This window comes from Mustela erminea, chromosome 4 (genome assembly GCF_009829155.1).
Source record: "Mustela erminea isolate mMusErm1 chromosome 4, mMusErm1.Pri, whole genome shotgun sequence".
Classification (NCBI taxonomy): domain Eukaryota; kingdom Metazoa; phylum Chordata; class Mammalia; order Carnivora; family Mustelidae; genus Mustela; species Mustela erminea.
Genome location: NC_045617.1, coordinates 131,247,389 through 131,259,738, shown reverse-complemented (window position 1 = coordinate 131,259,738; position 12,350 = coordinate 131,247,389). Strand labels below are relative to the sequence as shown.

General features: G+C 44.9%; 1 long non-coding RNA gene across 1 annotated transcript; it reads left to right on the top strand.

Annotated features, from left to right (window-relative positions):
• Positions 1 to 5,624: 5,624 nt before the first annotated feature.
• On the top strand, positions 5,625 to 11,250 carry LOC116587844. Its single transcript, XR_004284670.1, has 3 exons — positions 5,625 to 5,788; positions 6,893 to 7,081; positions 11,138 to 11,250. It is a non-coding gene; the product is annotated as an uncharacterized LOC116587844 (long non-coding RNA).
• The last annotated feature ends 1,100 nt before the right edge of the window (positions 11,251 to 12,350 follow it).

The window sequence follows — 12,350 nt, the reverse complement described above, 5'->3', positions numbered from 1 at the left end:
GAACAAATATAGAGACAGGAAATCAGTATTTATTTATTTATACATAATGGGATCCTATTGTATGTATTGTTCTGTAACTTGGCCTTTTTTTTTTTAAACTTATGTCACCCTGCTCTCTCTCATTCAACTGAACAATGCAGCCAGCCCAGTATTTCGTAGTACAGATGGATAGGCCATGTCATGATTCATAGTTTATTTCTAAATTGCTTCTCCGCTTTCATTTTCACTAACTACGGGTAGGAACATCCTTGAACTTGGGTGTGGCAGGTGGAAAGCTGAGATAGTCCCAAGATTCCCACCCCTGTGGGGCGAGCTCTGTTGGTATCCCCTCCCCTGCGGTGTGGAAAGACCCATGAAGAGGATGGGATAAAACTCCTGCGACTGACCTAATGGATTTGGAATATTCCGGTGGGCCTGTCTAAGCATCCCCTTAACAGGGGATGTCTGAAGGGAGAGATTTGAAATGTGAGGGTGCTGATGGAGGGTGGGGTGGCAAAGTCACATGACCCCCTCCCCCCAAGGACCTGAGAATGACCTCTAGTTGTGGGGAGTGGGTCGTCTCTGACAGCTAGGGAGAAAACAGGACCTCCCTCCTACAATTCCAAGCAACTGAGTTCTGTTAACACCCGAGGGAGCCTGGAAGCAGATCTTGCCTGAGTTGAACCTCCAGATGAAAACACAAGGGGAGACATCTTGACTTTAATCTTGGGAGATCGAGGGTCGAGGACCCAACAAAAATGGACCTGACCCCTGGCCCTCAGAAACTGAGATAACAATTTTGTGCTGGTTTAACGTGTTTGGTTCGTGGTAACTTGTTTGGCTCAGTAGGAAACCAGTATCATGACTATCTGAATGCATTTTCCAGTGTTTCTATAGGATAGACATAGAAAAATGAATTGCCTGGAGTTTGAAGGTGTGCTCATTTAAATTAAAAAAAAATTTTATTTATCTACCTATTTTATTTATTTATTTATTTATATGACAGAGAGAATGAGAGAGAGAGAGAGAGACAGCAAGAGAGGGAACACAAGCAGGGGGAGTAGGAAATGAAGAAGCAGGCTCATCGCTGAGCAGGGAGCCCAATGTGGGGCTCGATCCCAGGACCCTGGGATCATGACCTGAGCTGAAGGCAGAGGCTTAATGACTGAGTCACCCAGGTGTCCCTTATTTTTATTTATCTTAGGGAGAGGTGTGCACATGTGCACACAGGTGAGGGGAAGGGCAGAGGGAGAGAGAGAAAATCTCCAGATTCCACGCTGGGTGTGGAGTCCCATATGGGGGTCGATCTCACCACCATGAGACCATGACCTGAGCTGAAATCAAGAGTCAAATGCTTAACTGCCTGAGCCACCCAGGCACCCCTCATTTAAAATTTTAACAAGTATTTACAAATTGTTTCCAAAAGGGTTGTACCAACTTTATATTCCCACGGGTGGAAAATAAAAGTATCTGTTTTCTTATGCTGTCACTGATTATCAGTGTTTTACATTTTGTCTGTCTGATAGGTAAAAATGATATCCCATCTTTGTTAGAAGGTGATTTTTGGGTGTTTATCAATATGTCCATCTGCCTTTATATTTGGCTACTCATATCTCTTGCTTCATACCCTGTTAAGTTTGTGTGTTTCTTCTGTGAAAATAAAAAGTTTTGGGCACCTGGGTGGCTCAGTGGGTTAAGCCGCTGCCTTCCGCTCAGGTCATGATCTCAGGGTCCTGGGATCGAGGCCCGCGTCTGGCTCTCTGCTCAGCAGGGAGCCTGCTTCCCCCTCTCACTCTGCCTGCCTCTCTGCCTACTTGTGATCTCTCTCTGTCAAATAAATAAATTAAATCTTTTAAAAAAAAAAAGTTTGAAAATTTCCTGGTATGTGTTAAGTGCCTTGATTAATGTTAGTGATCATGAGTGATTTAAAGGAATTAAACACATAACCATTCAAAACATCTGTATTAGAACTGTGGCATATGTTTTATGTCAATCCAATTTTTCTAAAAAAAAATCCCAATTTTTTTTTTTTAAATAGGCTCCACACCCATCATGAAGCCCAATGCGGGGCTTGAACTCACCACCCTGAGATAAAGACCTGAGCTGAGATTAGGAGTTGAAAACTCAGACAACTGAGCAACCCAAGCACCATCCCACCCACAAAATGCCCTAGTTTTTAAATGTTGACAACAAATTCTACCAATTAAAATCCATAGGTTGGGGCACCTGGGTGGCTCAGAGGGTTAAGCCGCTGCCTTCGGCTCAGGTCGTGATCTCAGGGTCTTGGGATCGAGCCCCGCATCAGGCTCTCTGCTCAGCAGGGAGCCTGCTTCCTCCTCTCTCTCTGCCTACTTGTGATCTCTGTCAAATAAATAAATAAAATCTTTAAAAAAAATAAATAAAATCCGTAGGTTGATGCAGTAGTGTGCGTCCCAGAAAACCCCTAGTGTGAAGCCTCTCTTGTCCATTTTGTTACCTTTATACCTTTCTTAGTACATTGACATTAATCCCTATTAAATGAGTGGGGACGTCTTGGCCATTTTCCTATGTCTGCAAAAAGTTTTATAGGTAAGAATTACCTTTGAAGAATTGGAAGAACTGACTTATAAGTCTATCTGAATTTGACACTTTTTTTTTTTTTTAAAGGGAAAGGTATGTTTATGGCTGTCTTTTAAATTTCTTATCTGGTGATTAGCCTGGTCCTCTTTTCTACCTTTTTCAAAATCAATTTTGACCTTTATATTTTCATAAACATCTAGATTTTCATTTAGATTTGCATATGTATTGGTATAAATGTTTAAGTGAGTTTCTTTTCTTTTTTTTAAAGATTTTATTTATTTATCAGAGAGAGAGAGGGGGAGAGAGTGAGCACAGGCAGACAGAATGGCAGGCAGAGGCAGAGGGAGAAGCAGGCTCCCTGCTGAGCAAGGAGCCCGATGTGGGACTCGATCCCAGGACGCTGGGATCATGACCTGAGCCGAAGGCAGCTGCTTAACCAACTGAGCCACCCAGGCGTCCCTAAGTGAGTTTCTTAATACACTTTGAATTTTTATTGAACCAGTACCTATAACTCTATTGTCATTCTTAATATCATTTTTCATTAAGTCCTATTTTATTTATTTGTTGATGGAAAGGTTATGATACATGGGATACAAAATTCAGTAGACACGTAGGATATGTAGTAAAAAAACATATATACAGGGACACCCTTGTCCCCCAGCTGTCAAGTTCCCTTCCCAGAAACAACTGTAATCTGTTTCTTGTGCAACCTCTACCACAATTGATTTTAGAACATTTTCATCATCCCACAAAGAACCCCTGGTGCCCCTTAGCTGTCACTCCCCATTTCCCTCTAGCCCCCTCCAGCCCGAGGCAACCATCAGTCTACTTTCAGTTTCCTGATTTGTCCCTTGGGCACATTTTATATAAAAGGTATCGTGATTATGTGGTCTTTGAGGATTGGCCTTTTTTACTTAGTGTAATGTTTTCAATGTTTCATCTGTATTGGAGGACATATCAGTACTTTTTTTTTTTTTTAAAGATTTTATTTATTTATTTGCAGGAGACAGAGAGAGTGAGAGAGAGCATGAGAGGGGAGAAGGTCAGAGGGAGAAGTGAAGTGAAGCCTGATGGGGGACTTGATCCTAGGACTCCGGGATCATGACCTGAGCCAAAGGCTTAACCAACTGAGCTACCAGGCACCCCAGTACATTTTTTTTTAATTGTCCAATACTATTCCATTGTGTGGATGTACCGCATTGTGTTTGCCCATTTGTCAATTAAAAAATATATATATTTATTTATTTGAGAGACAGAGAGAGAAAGAGAAAGAATGAGCCAGGGGCAGGGACAGAGGCAGAAGGAGAAACACACTCCTCACTGAGCAGGGAGCCTGATGTGGGGCTTGATCCCAGTTCATGACCTGAGCCAAAGGCAGGCACTTAACCGACTGAGCCACCCAGGCACCCCTACCCCTTTGTCAATTGATGGATATTTGGTTGTTTCCACTTTTCAGCTATTATGAACAATGCTGCCGTGAACAACTTTTTGCGTGAGTATGTTTTCATTTCCCTGGGAATGGAATGGCTGGGTCCTATGGTAGCTCCATGTTTAACATTTTGAGGACCTGCCAATTGTTTTCCACAGTGGCTGCACTGTTGTGAATTCCTACCGCCAATGTCAAGGGTGCCAATTTCTTCACCTCTTCACCAACACTTGTAATGTCCCAGTTTAAAAATTATGGCATTCCTGGTGGGAATGAAGTGGGATAAAACTGTGATTTTGATTTACATTTTATGTTGTTGAGCACTGACCATTTGTGTATCTTTGGAGAAATGTACATCCAGATTCTGTGCCCATTTTTCCATGGAGTTATTTGTCTTTTCATTGTTGCATTCTGTTGCCTTCTTAAGGAAGACTATCTTGCCAGTTGCATTAAGTTTCACTGCCACTGTCCCACTTATTTAGGCCAGCACTGTTGAAATACACTGCTATAGAATCCATATATAATTTAAAGTTTTCTCATAGCCACATTAAAATCAGCAAGAAGAAACAAGTGAAATTTATTTTAATGGTAGGTTTTGCTTGACAAAATATATTATTTAACCTAAAACACCCAGAGTAGTATCATTTCTTATGTGTACTCTATACCAAAATTCATTACATGCCTTTTTTCTTGGTAGAAAGACTTCTAAGGGTGTATTTTTACATTTATAGCACATCTCAGTTTAGAATCGTAACTTTTTTTTTTAGATTTTATTTATTTATTTGACAGAGATCACAAGTAGGCAGAGAGGCAGGCAGAGAGAGAGGGGGAAGCAGACTCCCTGCTGAGCAGAGAGCCCGATGTGGGGCTCGATCCCAGGGTCCTGGGATCATGACCTGAGCCGAAGGTAGAGGCTTTAACCCACTGAGCCACCCAGGCGCCCCTAGAATAGTAACAAGCCCAGTGCTTAATGGCTTCAGGTGGCTGTTGTCCACTCTGTTGGACAGTACATACTTGGACTTTATGTTTACATACAATTACGAGTTACAAAACCCAGAGTCTATGTTTACTATTGTTTTGCTTGCCACTGTTTCTCATACTCCACATTTTCATCTCTGCTTGTCATGTTTTGTTTTCATGGGAAGCTGAGGAAATTGAAATCTAGTGGCCTCTGTGTACTCTGAGCAGTATAAAGCCAGTTTTAAAGATGGCGTCTGGGCCCTGAGGGGAGCACCCAGAGAAAGTCAAGAGCCACTGCAGACAGGAAGGAAGAAATCAGCCGTGCATCCCTTGCAGTGGTCTAGCCAAATGATCACTGTCACGAGGAAGGTGTTCTTACAAGAAGAAAGGAGGCGATATATTCCAAGGACATGGAGGAAACAACACAGAAGAGCCTTGATTGGTCAATAGTGTATGGAGAATGAGGCAGAGGGAGGAGTTGAGAAGGACTCAGGACACTAGTTAAGGTGAACAAGGACTGCATTTTGTAGGAGAACTTTAGAAGCAGGAAAGCCTTTGGGGATGATGATGAGCAGTGTGACCCCGTGGAGTGTGGGACGCGGGTGTGACATCTAATGGAGCAGGGGTGTGTGGAGCTCCGCACACAGACAGAAGCACGGAAGAGGCTTCGGGACTTCTCCATAGAGAAGTAATAGCCAGACACAGCCACAGGGGTGGGGCTGCCGAGGCAAGGGACGGCCAGTCCTTTGAGAAACTGGAAGGAGTATGGGGAGGAAGAAGCAGCAGCAGCAGGACAACAGTCTGGAAAGGAGCAGCCAAGGGAGAAGTGGGACAATCAGGGGAGTCTCGAGCTGGAGGAGGAAAGTGAGTGATCCATGTGAGGATGCGTAGATCGACGCTCCTCTACTTCACCCGTGGAATCTGGAGGATGAGAAAACCATTGTGTCGTGTGTAAGACTAGGAAGATTAGCAATGCATTTTCGTAACTTGGACAGACTGTGCGTTTTGGGTTTTTGAAGAGAGAATTGGGTCCTTGTTGTCTGGGGAGGGGAACGCAGGGCTTGAACACCACCGACCAATCCAAAAGCGAATGGGTTGAGGTTCGTGGTCCAGATGACATCAGTCCTGCTGGGAGGCCTCCAGGGGCACGCGGGAGCCATGGCAGTCTGGTGAGGGCCTGCATTTCCAGCCTCACCTCCTTCCAGCCTGCTTGGCGCTCTGTGCCCCGCCACGCAGGAGGCCAGCTCTCCAGCGGCTTTTGCGTGTCCTGCTTCTTTGCCGCCTTCTCTCCTCCCCTCTTCCTCACCTGACCAAGCAGGCTGGGCGTGCATATCATTTTCCAGCTTGAAACCCTTTAGTGATTTCCCGGGATGCCTACCACAGAATGCAAACTCGTAACCGTAATCTAAAAGGCCATGTGGGATCTGGTCTTTGCTTATCTCTCTCACCTCAGTCCCTTCACTCTATCTCTTGCCGACTCAATTCTAGCCACACGGGTCTTTTTCCCCTCCTCCAGCAGCCTACTAAGCCTGTTACTGCAGGCCATTTCCTCTGCTTGAAAAACTCTCCCCTCCATGTTATCATTAAGGTCTCAGCTTAAACATGACTTCCTCAGGCCTCCCTGGTCATGTGCTCACTCTGTCACAGGCCTCTGCCCGTTAGCAGTTCCTTCCTCCCAGAATGTGAGCTTCTGGTGAGGAAGACCGCATGTGTTGGTCCAAGGCTCGATGTCAGCACTCAGAGCAGTGGAAGCATGTGATAAGCACTCAGTATCAGTTCAACGGGTGGAAGCGGTAGGTCACCTCCTCCAGGCAGACTTCCCTGACTCCTGCCTCACCCAGCCTGGCTTAGGCTCTGATCAGATGTGCTCACGTGGAATCTGGGCTTCTCTTGGGTCCAGCACCTTCTACACCAGGTTGTAACTGCCTTCCTGCTGGACCACCTCACTGTTCATGTTGGTATTCCCAGCGTGCGGCAGAACTCTTCGCCCGGAACAGACCTGCAGCGGATGTTTGCTGGACGTTGATTGAAGGAGGAAGGGGAAGTGAGAGCAGCTCAGAGAGGAGTCCCTTCTCCCTGTGACTCCGGGAAAGTTTGGTCCCGCTGAAGCAGGATGCAGCCGTTCTTCCAAAGTGAAGGCCCCACCTGCACCCGTGGGTATGTCCTGGTGTATCTGCTCCAGGCAAATGCCCGTGAATCTTCCGGGTAGCTGGAGTGTGCCTGCGGGGAGAAGCCGAAAGAGTGAGATTACTCTGGAAGCTTAGAAGAAAAAATAGATGTTCAGATACTGGCCTAGCTGATTTTCTATCCATCTGCTTTTTGGTGATATTGTGTAGTACAAAATGTAACCATTCAGTTGCTTAATTGATCACTATCTGTGAAACTATTTTACTTTATTTTTTAATGTGTGTTATCTTTATTATTATTATTGCTATTTTTATTATTTTATATTGAAAGATTTTTATTCCCTTATTTGACAGAGAGAGATCACAATTTGGCAGAGAGACAGGCAGAGAGAGAGAGGGGGAAGCAGGCTCCCCGCTGAGCAGAGAGCCTGATGTGGGGCTCCATCCCAGCACCCTGAGTCCATGACCTGAGCCGAAGGCAGAAGCTTAACCCACGGAGCCACCCAGGCACCCCCTTTTTTATTATTATTAAAGTATAATGTATTATTTGTTTCCAGGGTACAGGTCTGTGATTCATCGGTCTAACACAATTTACAACTTTCCCCACAACACATACCCTCCCCTGTGTCCATCACCCAGTCCTCCCCTACAACTCCCCAGCAATTCTCAGTTTGTTTCCTGAGATTAAGAGTCTCTTAGGGCTTGTCTCCCTCTCTGGCTTCATCTTGGTATTTTACTTATTTTTAAAGATTTTTTCTTTATTTGAGAGAGACAGTGAGAGCTAGCGAGAGCACGAGTAGGAGGGAGAGACAAAGGGAGAGGGAGACCAGGCTCCTCGATGAGCAGGGAGCCCAATGCAGGGCTCGATTCTAAGACCCTGAGATCCTGACCTGAGCTGAAGCAGCTGCTTAACCGACTGAGCCACCCAGGGGTCCCTTAAAGAAAAGCAGTTTTCACTCCATTTGATTTTGGTGAAGTAATCATGAAAATTAAGAAAAAGAAAAACAACCTTTGATTTAAGCACCAAACATTGTGAATAAATATCACTAAAATTTTGCTGTCTAGCGAAATTTTTTTTTAAGCACTCTTGTCATAAACTCCATTGTGTTTTTATAAATGTGCTAAAATCCGGAGGGAGAAATTAATTAAATAATGGTGGGGTGGGAGATACTGGGTTTTTATTACTAAGGGGAAATGCAATTAAGGGGAGCATAGGAAATTAGGAAATCAGGAAAAGTTGATCCAATTAAATGAGTGTCCCTGTGCCTTTGTCCTTGCACTGTCCTTACACGCTCATTTCTGAACTTCTCTATCCCTTGTCCTAACCCTCCTCCACGGCTGCTTCACCTCCAAAGCCTCCCGAAGAGCTGGATTCCGAGTTACACTTCCTTGTTCAAAATTAGTGCCAGGGGCATCGCCTCGGGAAGCTGGAATTCAGGTTGTGAGTCGCACTGTGACAGAAGCAAGGGGAAAAAAAGTCTGCGGTGCGCAGGGGTGGGGAGAGAGAACCACCATGAAATAAGATAGGCTTCTTATTTATCTAGTACTGTGTACAAGCAAACAAACACCTGGCCGGGGACCAGCACCCTCCAGCCGAGAAGGCCCTCCGCCATCGCATTTGGCTGAAGTGCGGGAGGGACAGGGTGTCCCAGAACTCCAGGGGACTGGCTGCTGGTCCCCTAAAGGCTGTCCTGGGATGACTCCTCAATGCATTTCCCAAAGTGTAGGCATCAGAAGTATCCTTGTGATGATTATTGTTTTATTATTTTTACATCATGAAGTACTTCCAACTTTGCCCCTCCCCCCTTTATGTTTTACTTGTTTGTTTTTGAGAAACTTGCTTTAGTATCTTTTTTTTTTTGACAGATTGGGTTAGACCAGGGTTCTCGGAGGACTTAATCCCCACCCCTGGCAGAGCCTGCTTTTACCTGGACAAGCATTTTTTTTTTTTTTAAAGATTTTATTTATTTATTTGAGAGAGAGCCTGAATGGGATGAGGGGCAGAGGGAGAAGCAGATTTCCTGCTGAGCAGGGTGCCTGACCCAGGGTTCCATCCGGGGTCTCTGGAATCATGACCTGAACTGAAGGCAGATGCTTAACCAACTGAGTTCATCTTTGCTTCTGATTATTTCTGTCCCAGATCTTGGCTGAAATGGATGTCCTCCCTGACTTCTGCTGGGAAATGACCCCGACTAGTCAGATGGGTCACCTGGTTGACCTTGAGGGACACTGTGGAAGATTCTTTCAGAGTTGTGTCTGCATCATGGCACTCATGATCCTAATTTACTCTACCTACTCTCATATTTGCTCCCATGCCAAAAAGAAGACATGGTGTTCCCAAATGTTTTCATGTGGCTTCTAATACTTCTAAGCTCTGGGGTTTTGTTCCTCATTTCTTTTCTTCGTAAGACACAAATGCAAGATGTTTGTAAGTCCATGAAGATGGCCTGGGATTTCCTATTTCTGTCTCTTGTATGTAGCTTTCTCCCATCTTTTCTCTTTTGTTCCCTCTTCCCTCCTGGGGCTCAACTGTCACCAGGACATTGTGGACAGATTCCACCACTCTGATCATTGCTAGCTACATCTCCCAGCAGCCTGCCACTTATCTTTCCTGAGTGGGTGGCCCATGGGATGCTTAGGTTGGCTTCAGAGCCTGTGGTCTCCTGACCACAACCATGCCGAGACTCTGAAAGTGAGGTAGGGAAGATGTTGCTGGCTGTTTCCCCAAAACTGAAATCCCTGTGAGTACTCTGTAAAGAGCTATGGGGGTGACGAAGAGAGTGGGTTTCCCTTAGGGAGCACAGAGCCCTGTTGGGATATGGAAAGTTAAGCAAGGGTGATACCCCAAAGAAAGGGGTTCAAGGATCAAGGCGATTTAAAGAGGTACAAGTGACTTACTTTCTCACTTAGACACCCCTTGCCTTCATGGACTCATTATAATAAATAAAATCGAGGAGGGAGAAGGAATGAGAAGGAGAAATCTACCATGATCTTCCCCATCCGGTGTGTTCATCTCCCCCATCGCCCCAAACCCATCTCTGGGCCCCCCCCCATCTCTGTAACTGCATCCCTTCCTCTGTGCTGTGGGTCAGCTGGGACTCTGCCACCCTCACTGCCTGGGAGCCCACTAGGACAGCTCCAGGAGATCGTTTCTCACACCTGTCTTCTTTCCTCACTTCTCTGCTTTATCGCTCAGTGACCACCATCTCCAGCTTTCCGGGGCTGGCCCGTGGGTCTGCCCCATCCTGGACCCCATCTGGCAGAGCAGCTCACGCATTGTACCCCTGCTTGTATGTTTGGATTCCATCTCTCCTTTTGGTTCTGAGCCCTTGGCATTGTCCTCCAGCTTGGTCTACACCACCTACCCCCTCCAGCATCCCTAGACGTGGCACTGGCTCCCACTTGCTACTTTTATATTGATTTCTGGCCTCCAGCATGGTTTCTGGTCTGGCCAGAGTGCATTCGTCCTGGCACAGCCTTTTGTAGAGAAAGACAGTTCCTTCACTTTTATGTGACTTCCTCAAGTGAGAGGAGCCAGATTGAAAGAACAGGTGCTCAAGGGCACCACAGAGGCAACCCCCCCTCTCACATTTCTGCTAAAAAACCTACAGGGAAACTACCGGAGACCTATGATCCGAGCCCTATTTGTTAAACAAAACACACTACACGGTGAGCAGTGAGTAAGACGTATAAATGTTTAGAAAAGGAGCTAGATTATATCCCAAACTGATAAAAGGACTTACTCTATGCTTTTTTCTAGACTTTTATTTATTTTTTATTTTTTGTTTTTAAACGATTTTTATTTACTTACTTGATAGAAAGCACCAGCAAGAGAGGGAACACAAGCAGGAAGAGTAGGAAAGGGAGATACAGGCTTCCCACTGAGCTGGGAGCCCAATGTGGGGCTTGATCTCAGGACCCTGAGATCATGACCAAAGCCGAAGGCAGACACTTAATGACTGAGCTGCCCAGGCTCCCCAGCTCTTTTTTCTAGTCTTTTAAAACAACAATGTACTAAAAGAACGTGTTTTGCATGCATTCTTTTTTCTTTTTTTTTTTTGAAATTTTATTTTATTTTATTTTTCAGTGTTCCAAACTTCATTGTTTATGCGCCACATCTAGTACATTATTTTTTCTTAAATGGAAAAATACAACCCAGCCCACCAGTGGGCTGACAGTTCTTGGTGACCATAACCACCATGATGGATCCGTAGCGAGTTGCACTCTGGGCCCTGTCCGTGAGGGGTGCTTCTTTGGGCCGTGTGAGTCTGAGGATGAGAAGACCTCTGGGAAGGATTTAATACATAATGTGAGCTTGGTCTCCTGAGACACCTGAGGGAATAAAACAGATGTTGACTCAGTTAACTTGCCAGCGAAGCAAACCAAACATCACCACAGTGGGAACTGGATTAGCGTTCCTGTTTTATTTGTATTGTTTGGGTTAATTTGGTGTGAACTTCTTTTGTTCTTGTGGACTTGACTTATCAGATGCTGGGCACATCACAGTGGCAGGACCCTGGAAACATGGTCTTCTGGATTTTCCCCAGAGCACGATGGATTCCTGGTTTCATAAACTGTATAAAAGATGTGTAAACTTCCTTAATTACTGATAGCTGGCTCTGTTTTAAGTACTCAATTTCCACATCCTCTGGACATCTTTGCAGATATATTAGTAAATTTCATGCCTTATTGCTTAGTTAGTTGTTCTTATTTTAATAAATAGAAGGCTTTCTGGTGTCATTGGCCTTGATGTTTAGGACTACAGAAAGCCCTATACATTATTTGGGTTTATTGTCAAATACATTTATAAGTGTATGTTTTCCTTGGGTCCATAATTCTCTTTCAAACCTCATCATTTTTCCACTGACATAGTGGAATCCCATTGCCGTGTTGGAAGTAGAGGGAGAAGTAACACTCCCCTTAAGAATCAACCTGGTTATTATGGGGCCAGTAGAGTTACTGTGTTTCTAGAAGACACTTTCTGACCCCTGGAATGTTCAGATGCTTGTGCTAATGAGCTGAGTTGTAATGGAGTACTCCCAGTCTTCAAACACCACCTTTACTGATGGAACTACCTCAACTCCATCAAGAAACACATCTGACAGCTGGAGAGATTGAAACCTGTTGATACAAATTGACTTCCTCGGTGGGTGATACATTTGGGCATTTTCCATTCTTGCTGAAAAGAAGAGGACTCTTTCCTTATATGGCTGAGAAAAACCTCGCAAAATATTTCATTAATATCCAGAACTGAGTCATGTCTTCAAGTCATTTATAGAAGACCTCGACTTTGGCACCAA